At 50.9% G+C, this 9,223-nt stretch overlaps 1 long non-coding RNA gene across 1 annotated transcript; it reads right to left on the minus strand.

The window, feature by feature from the left end:
* Nucleotides 1-878: 878 nt before the first annotated feature.
* LOC308057293 lies at nt 879-8,265 on the minus strand. Its single transcript, XR_013925202.1, has 2 exons — nt 3,221-8,265; nt 879-1,709 (listed from the first exon to the last, which is right to left on the minus strand). It is a non-coding gene; the product is annotated as an uncharacterized lncRNA (long non-coding RNA).
* Between the last annotated feature and the right edge of the window lie 958 nt (nt 8,266-9,223).

Here is a 9,223-nt window from a genome sequence, read left to right on the forward strand (position 1 = left end):
GCACTCCCCGGCTCTGCTAGGGTACGTCAGTGAGGCTCATTTTATTCTTTTCTTTCATCTGAGAGTCTCTCTGTCTTTGCTCAACCAGACACGTCAAGAAAGGGCGAGAGTGAGGTGCATGGCAGCTCCACCTAGTCTAAAGAATTTCTCTTTCACAAATATTCGCAGCCATCATCTGCTAATTTACCATTATTTACTGTTCCAACAAGCGACGCAATCCTGCGGCGCTTGGTGAGATTCAGCTCTCTTCACGTTCAGCAAGGAGCGCCCACACCTGCCTGTGAGTACCAGCACGCTGCTGGTCACCAGACCTACCCAAAAGCAAAGCTCTACAGTTTCCGATGGCTGCAGGTGACATCCTGCCATTTCTGCGCTCCCAACTACCTGATCTGGAGGTTTTTTCCCTAATTTCTGTCCCCACAAAACCTGTCAGAAAAACTGAGACAGAAGCAGACATACAGCCCTTATTTTCCAGTTTTGCAGCTGCTGTTGAAAACATTCACCTATTCCAACTCTGCACTGGTAACTGGAAAACTGCTCATGTGTTTTACACCTTAGTTACAAATTGCACTTAGGGATCCTATGCTGAGGTTTACCTCCAGTCTGGCTGCTCCATACAGCACCTACAGTATCATCTACTTATTCACATTTTCTCAAGTAATGAAAAAAAAATAATTTATATAAATAGACTCCTCCATAAAGTATCAGCATTAAAAATGCATAGAGCGCACAATATTTTGGAAAGAAAACCCCTTAACATGTCCTTCCCTGCCACAGTCAAGCTTTTGAAAGTGTCTGGCACGACGTATTGCCTCATTTTCTACCTCTTTCAGTTGCTGTATTTTTTTGGGGGGGTTAGATTTTTGGGGTTTGGGGGGTTTGTTTTTTGGGGTTTTTTTTGGGGGGTTTGGGTGGGGTTTTTTTTGTGGGTTTTTTTTTTTTTTTTTTGACAGAAAACTTGCCACCATGGGTGGGGGGAGGGAAAGCTCCTCTGCTTCATTTCCAGAATTGCTCTGCTCTGTTCATAGAGCCAGAGGGGCACCAGGTCTGAAGGGTGGCAGGAGGCTGCTCAGCAGGGACAGCGCTCCCGGTGCCTGCGCGGGCAGCTCTGCGCGGGGAGGCTGCCCGGCTTCCCTCCGGCGCCAGGGACCAGCAGGATGCACTTCACTGAAAGGTGTTTGCAACGGACTCGAGTTGGAACACAACACGTTTGTTCCAGCTGCTTTTTAACCGCCAGGGTACAAAGGTGCAGTGACTCTAGGGCTGAAACAAAAGCCTCTGGATCCCGACCTTTTTGACCCGGTGTTGCTTTCATGTGTCAAGGGCTGGTTTTTCCGCACGAAGCCTCCCAGCTGGTCTCAAAGGGAGGTTGCCAAAAAGCAGCGACTGGGGCTTTGGGAACAACAGACACACCCTTCAGACCCCATCAAAACTATCCAGATTCCACAAAACCTCCCACATTTCACTCACGTCAAATATTCCGTGCTCACAACTGCCGGCGTTGCCAGAAATCCCACAGGCCCACAAAGCTCACCGCTGCCCCAGGAGCCATCAGGATCCACCCCAACCCCGGAAAACCCCACTGCTCACCTCATAGCTCTGGGCTGATCCAACAGAAACCTTCCCGATGTCCAGCTGGTCAAAGCTGAAGCGCAGCTGGGGCCCTATGCCGCTCCCTTTGATGCGCAGGGGCAGCCTGGTCTCACGGCCTGGGGAGAGATCGCCATGTCAGTACGGAATTCCTTCTGTTCGCCTGGATTTTCCAGGCAGCCTCGGAGCCAGTCCCTGACTCCGGGATGGGTGGCACCAGCACTAGATGCTCCGCGAGAAGATACAGGACCCCTCTCTTCCCTCAGGAGATATACTTTGGGGCTGGCTTCTCATTTCTAACCGAGTCCTTGGGCTGCTTTATAACTTAGCAATCACTTTGCACCCTGAAGAAGATATGCTGCGCATAAAAGACGATTTCGGAATTCCTTCCCATGCACTTAGACAACCTTTGAAAGCCATTCAGTGAAGGCACAAAGCTCACAAAACAGAACCAAAGATAAAAACCTGCTGTCTGTATCGCTGCCATCAGAGACGACCGCACAGGAGCTGAGAAGGAAGAGCCCAAGCACGGCCCAGCAGCCGGCTGACAGCCGCACCCCAGCAGCCTGCGGAACCCTGCCCAGTTACCGTATCAATAAAAAGCTGTTTCCTGGCCTTTGCATCCGCCAGCTTGGAGCAGTAAGGAAGGGATCAAAGCAGCTGGGTTAGTGATCTCAGCACCCTCCAGAATGGGAGCCTGGCTGCTGGGGACCACGGGCCTCGCACCTCCTTCCTCTGAGATGGGGAAAATCATTTCCCTGGATGGAAACCTGACAGGGACCTCCCGCTCTTGAAAACCACCTCAAGCAGCACCACACGGACGGAGAGGAAGGACAAGGTAACCTGAACCATGGAGCTTGCTGCAAGCATTCCCTGCCCCATGCCAGCACAGCAAAGCCATCACCTCTGTAAGGGCAAAGGCAGCGTAACTGGGTGGGTCAGTGATAACCGCTGCCAGCAAAAGACGTGACAGCACTTCTGTCAGCCAGGAGGAGCATAAAGCTTGTCTAGCAGACTGCTCGCCCCGTGCTTCCTGGGCAGGGAGCTCACCCTGCTGAGGGCAGCGAGCCCTGTACAACACTACGCAGATGCAGCACGGACTTCGAGCCACGAGGTGACCGGTCCCACGCAGGGAGAGCGGCACACGCCTGGTACTTTCACAGACACCCTGCGCTCAGCGGGGCTCAGCCACCTACGGTCTGGCAGCGCCTGGAGAGCGGGAGGTGACCCAGGGGCAGGGAGCACGTTTCACTCAGCTCCTACCGCCTCAGGAGCCTGGCAGTGCATCCATGGATCCAAGGCTCATCTTGCAGGTCTACAGGGGCTTAGTGCTCCTCCACCAAAGCTCTTCTGCGGCGCAGCTCTCTGGCCTTTACAAACACCTTGCAGCAGAGCAAATGCCTGGTAGGAAAGCTTATCCCCTCGCTGCTTTGGCTGCTCTAGAGCCATCAGTGGTCAGAGCCAGGCATCCCAAGCCCTGGCTCTGCACAGACCAGCTGGAAGCCACAGGGACAGCAGGAAGGTGCTGGCGCTGCCCTTCCTAGCAAGTCCACGGGGACCAAGTGGGCTGGAAGAGTATTTGTGCCCTGCCTTTGCGGTGGGTGGCAGGAGGAGGAGAAAGGAGCCGTACCTGAGATGTCGCAGTAGACTGTTTGTTGATAGACTCGGGCTTCTTGGGGTTTGAAGATCACCTTAACTTCAATTGAAGAATTTGGCCAGACATCTCCCTCCTAAAACAGAAGCAGACAACAAACCATTTATCCTCAAACACTACATTTCTTGTTTGCAACCACAGCCCTGTAAGCCTTTATTTAGAGCATCAATGAAGAGCAAGAAGCAAACAGCACTTATCCAGGTTTGTAAGACTTTGGAAGCAGCTGCAAAAAATGTCAGTCCCTTACCTTTACTAGCACCTGGTAAAGGCTTTTTTTTTCCCTTAATTAGGGTTCTAATAAAGGAACCCAACTGGCTGGCTTCAGCAAATCAAGCATTTCTTCAGAAGTACCAGCTGATCTAAGCACAAGGCACCTTTTTCCTCCAACCCTTCCCTTGCATCCCTGTCTCCCTATGGCCATGGGAATGTTTTACCCAGATCAGAAGAGAGTCAGCAAGTCAAAGGGATTTTTCCACTCTTCGTTACAAACGTGCTGCCTCTTATACCCTCAACCTGTACGTGCATGTAACTCTTTAATGGATTCTGGTGAGTCAGGGCACTCGGCACCAAGTAGAACAAGCCCTCCTGCCTGGGGAGCAGTGAAGACCAGGTTCCTCCTGCCCTGTGCCGCCAGCACTGAGCCAGCTTGCAGGCTCCTCCAGCTGATGGATGACCTGAGAAGGGAGCTGAGAGTCACATGCAGCCCGGTTCTCTCTGCAAGGTGCGTACATCCCTGTTTCCCTGAACACAGGCTCAAACAAGAAGAGATGGCATTTGCTTACAGCTCCACACCTACTGCAACCAGCAAGCTCTTTTCCTTGCCAGGCTCTTGCTCCGGGATTTAAGTCCGGCCCATGGTACCAGTGTGTGCGCAACCGCTGCTTCCTCAGGGTCTTCATTCTCTCCCCCTCTCTCAGAGTCCTGGTACTGGTGCTCAGTCCCAGGGAGCCTCGTCATGTGTTTTCAGAGACATCCCTGGCTTCTAAAGGCTCTTGCTTCTTGCGACCGGTTTCAACAAAGGCACCACTGACATTCCCCTCAGTCCCCAGCACTACAAATGCTTCCTCATCCATTTGTTGGCATAAATATATGCGTCTCTGACAACCGTAATAATATTTTAAAGCAACGAAAAAAATAAGGAAGACCACAAAAAGAACAGTTATTTTTCTATGCACAAAGCTTGATTCTGCTTGCTGCTGGGTATTCTCCGTACTTTGTCCAGAAGAATCTTGAACTGACTGGAGCCTCCAGCACTGCCGCAGCATAAATATTAAACAACTATAATACTTCCCATCAACTTAGCACATAGAGCTCAGAGGCCAGCCCCCACAAAAATTAAAGAGCTATGACATGCTGAGTTACTGGCCCGCACCTACAATGATTCCCTAATGCACAGCCTGCTCAGAGGGAAGAACAGGTAGAAAGAACTGTTTCCAACTCCAACAAACCAAGCGTAAGAACACAGAAGAAACAATAAAGTCACCTGGATTTTTCTCAAAACCTAGAGAAAACACTTTGCCAGATCAAATGGACTTTGTGTTTCTACCCAGCGAGCAACTGGAGGAAGATGAAGCATTACTATACGATAACACACTCGCTTGAGGAAGCAAACTGGGGACACCAGCCTGCAACCCACAGTCAGCGTACGAGACAGCAGATCCCTCGGGTCCTGCTGGGATGCTGCACGGACTCAAAAGCGTCCAGAGAGTAATCTTGAATTTATAGGAATAAAAGCCTTTGGGGTGCTGCTCCAAACAACATAAGCTCTGCTACGACACCTGGAGCTTGCCTAAGCCGAGCCACTGAGAAGAAACACTCAGATGACGGATTTCCCTGGCTTGGCTAATTAGAGTCTAATAACTCACCAGCGCTCCTCACCCAGCTGCTCGCTGTATGTTTAACAGACTGAATTCAGTGGTCTCACCCTGGGCAGGCAGTCCCTGGGGGGGCGGGGGGTGGGGTGTGCATTAGGCAGCTGCTTGCATTTGCTTCCAGCCTGACAGCTGTAGCTGAACACACACCCCGGCTCACCGGCGTTCTGCGCTCCTCCTTAAAGGGCACTGTGTGGGCTGAGCTGCCCAGTGGTGCCCTTAGATCCTCCAGCTGCTGGGGTCCTCTGCCCAGAGAGCTGCTGACAGCCCTCGCTCGGCTCCTGCGTGACAAACTGTGCCTTGCCAGGCTTACCAGCACCACCCGCCACACAAACCATCGCTGCTGCTGTGCTGAGGAAGGACGTTAATGAAATGCTGAGAGTAGTGACGATGCTTGAGGTCTTCATCTTAGAGGGGCACCAAGCGGGGAAGGAGAGCACATCCTGAGCCTTCAAACCAAATCTCTCCTTCCACTGGGGCCAGAAAACAAGCTTCTGGCAGCCTAAGGCAGCAGTATCAGTCTTTCAGGTCAACTATCTAACAAAGTACTCTTTTGCTGCTCGTTTCTGCTGGATCACAAGTCAGTGGTACTCACTGGTCTATTTTATGTGCCGCCATCAGATATATTGCCCTTGTGGACGCTTCGGGGCAGTTTGGTTATTACTCAGAGACTGACAGAGGCAATACATCTCCCGTTAATGGAAGCAAGTGTAACACAATTCATAAGCGAAAACGAAGCTAAGCAGGAAAGGAAGAAAATTAAAAAGAACCGTTGGCCTGGTGAATATGTATCTGCTAACAACAGCACGCTTTTCCAGCTGAGTGAGTTTAGCTGACTTTGGGATTCGATGAACTCCAAGGCCAGCACATCTGTGACAGAAATACAGCCGACATCTCCGATAAATCAAATCGGAGACACGCTCAGAAAGCCAGACTTACACAACAGCTTGTCTCCCACAGGCTTGGATGGCTGCCCAGAATGTTCATGGTCACATGCTAATTCCAAAATCACTGCCTCCTTTTTTGTTATTATTTTCATCCACAAGTTAACCCCATACAGGCTGAAATAACCCGCTGCAGCTTCCACAGAGAGCAACACCTGGCAGCTACCGGCCCGCTTACACAGCAAAGCTGCTGCACAAACCCTGCAAAGCCACCCTGCCCAGAGAGCCTTTCCAAGGCTATCGTCCCTCCAGCGGCCTCCTAACCTCTGGGAACCTCCAGCCGCTTCTTCCAAGGGTTTGATTCTTTCTATAGGGTGCTCCCAGGGTGATAGGTGGGAAGAGCAGCAGCCGCTTTTGGCCAGAAGGTCCGAGGCAGCAAAGTCCAGGCTCTGGCGGGGCCCCTCCAGCAGATTTACACGGCGCTGCCAGAAGGGGCCTGCCCAAGCTAAAAGTTACGGGGCTGTCACCGGGGAGAAGGTTGTGGAAGTCGGCGGCAGTGCATTCTTAGATTTTACACTTGATAAAGAGGAAAAAATACTAACATTTGATGTGAAGACACCCATATGCCGGGGGGGAAGACAGACACCAGCGAAACTCTGAATGTGAAACTCATTGTTCCACAGATCATGGAATTAATGGGAATCAGAAGATTGATAATGCTGGACAGGACAGAAGGGAGAGGCTCCTGCAGTAGCCCACTTACGCTCAGTCCTAGAGCAAACTATAACATCAACACAGCCATTTAGGAAAGGTTTCCACTCAAGACTTGAGGCCAGGCTACACTCTGGCTCCGTACAGCGCTACACGGAGCACCAGGACTCAGTGGGCAGCCAGGCTGCTGGACCTCACCCTAATGCACTTCAGGAGCCCAAGAGCAGGTTAAGCTCGTTATGGAGGTATAGTCGGCTGTACTGGAGCAGGAGCCCTGGGACACGCTCCAAAACCGGCTGACACACTGCAGGATGCTCTTCATGTTCAGCTGATCAGCTCCCACTCCCTGCTACAGCCCTGCTGCTCCGACACAGGCTCTTGGTCACATCACACTGCTCTCAGCTGCGGCGGTGTGAAACTGCAGCTGTGCTGACATGGGGGGCTCTCAGCCTTGTACGGGCTATAGGAGCAACCAAGAAGAGAACATGATCCCCTTCCTTAAAAATAAATAACAAAACAATAGTTTCCCCTATTTTACAAGAAAGAGGCTAAGATTATTCTAGGGTTTGCTCCAAGATGAGAAGGGATTTTACACTGCTCAGACAGCAGGCATTCATCATCTCAGACCATGCAAATATTCAGAATCAGGGCTCTAGTTAATTGAAGGACATGAGGTTTTGTTTGCATAAATACAAAAGCAAAAACTTTTCTCTAAGCGTGCAATAGAACTCAAAAAAGTCCGTTTAAACCCGCCAGCCTTGCGTGCAGGCTCACAGACGACACTGGGAGGGAGATTCAGGCACGGTCTAAGTCCAGATTATATGAAGGGATTGGTCTTGCCGCAATTAAACTTGGGCTGAACTTGCCCTCCTTTCCATAGAGGACCTTTTCATTCTTCAGTATGTGAACTAATACTCATGGTTAATCCCCACACACTACGTGTAAGGAGTGCCCTTATATATAATCATCGATACCTCGGAACACTGTCAGGACACTTAGGAAGTGCCCTTAATTTACAGCCCTTGCAGCAGAACTCAGCTTTAGGCAGGCTCTCAACGCCTGCCCGGAGCTCGCAGTTTAGAAATGCTTTTTGCAACAATCTCTCCCAGCCTCACTAGAAACCTCACGTCTCCCTCTAGGCACATCAAGACACTGATGCGGGGATCTGCCAAGCGACCTCATTCAGGGAGAAGGAAGAGGAGGAAGAGGAGGAGGAGGAAGGGAGGTTCTCAGCTATCACTTACCACGGGCTCAATGGCAAAAATATCATCAGAGAAAAGCATAGAGTCTTCCTGCACCTTTGCCCTCTGGTTCTGGAAGGCACGGGAGAGAAGGGCAAGGCGCTCTTGGAGTGTGGGGTCCACCGCGCGCTGCTTGAGAAAAGAATTCCTCTCATTCTCCTCCTGCTTCTGCAGCCTGCGACAGCGCCTGCAGCCATGGGGAGAGACAAACCAAGCAGATCATTTAATAAACAACATATTTGCAGAGACTGTCATGTAAGCGCAGGAGCAGCAACGCACTGGGGGAGGAACAGCAGCAGCAGCTCAGCGAGGGGCTGACCCCAGGCCACGGGGTCCCAAGCAGATCAGGTTATCACTCCTGCACTGGCACGGCAGGCACTTTTACGCCACACTCACAAGCTAAGAAGAGGGGTTTGAAAGCTAGCAGCCCTCCGGAGAGCCTCCTGGCTCAAAGCTACTGCCACGACTAATGCACAACCCCACCAACACCCTCAGATGGCTTTGCCGCCCATAGAGGTGCTCGGGGGAGACGGATGGAGATGAAGGAGCACCCACTGCAGTGCTTCACTGGGAAGCGGAGAAGCAGCCGGGCTTCAGCTGCAGGTTACCAGCATCACTTGTTTATCTTCCCTTTTGCACCGGCAGGGATAAGCGAACTGGCTGCTCCGTTGCCTACACTGCCATCCAGCAGAGGATCCCAGAGCACTTGCAAAGCAAACTAATGCATTCGGGCATCGCATCACTTGAGTGAAATTAACGGGTTTAGGTGCATGAAGCCAGAGGCCCTGAGAGCCTTGCCTGGCATTGAAACAGAGCAAGGTCTTAAAAAGATTCGTCAGGATGTGTTTGGTACTGTGCTCTGGGTGATGCTCTCTTTGTGTTGAGGTAAGAGAGAGATGGCAGGGCCTATTCCCTCCCACTGACCACGTTCAAGTAGAGGAATGTGCTCTGAATGATTAGAAAAGGTAAAGGCCTGTACTCTGAATAATTAGGAAAGGTTCCATTGAGGATGTTAAAGGAAAACCATGAGTCAGAAGATCATTGAACAAAGAAAGTTGAAAGGTTTACTCCACCTAGATCCCACCTATTATGAATAGAATGATTAGATGTCGAAATCAAATGAATATGTATGTAAAGATGTTGTAACCTCTCACAAAAACTGTATAAATTACCCGACTTTTCACTGAAAACTTCGGAGCTGGTTTGTCCGGTGCGAATCGGTAGCTCCCCAGTGTTGCACGAAATAAATACCTTTGCTGCTTAAAGACAAAA

Source organism: Falco punctatus (assembly GCF_963210335.1).
Source record: "Falco punctatus genome assembly, contig: scaffold_76, whole genome shotgun sequence".
NCBI classification, from domain to species: Eukaryota; Metazoa; Chordata; class Aves; order Falconiformes; family Falconidae; genus Falco; species Falco punctatus.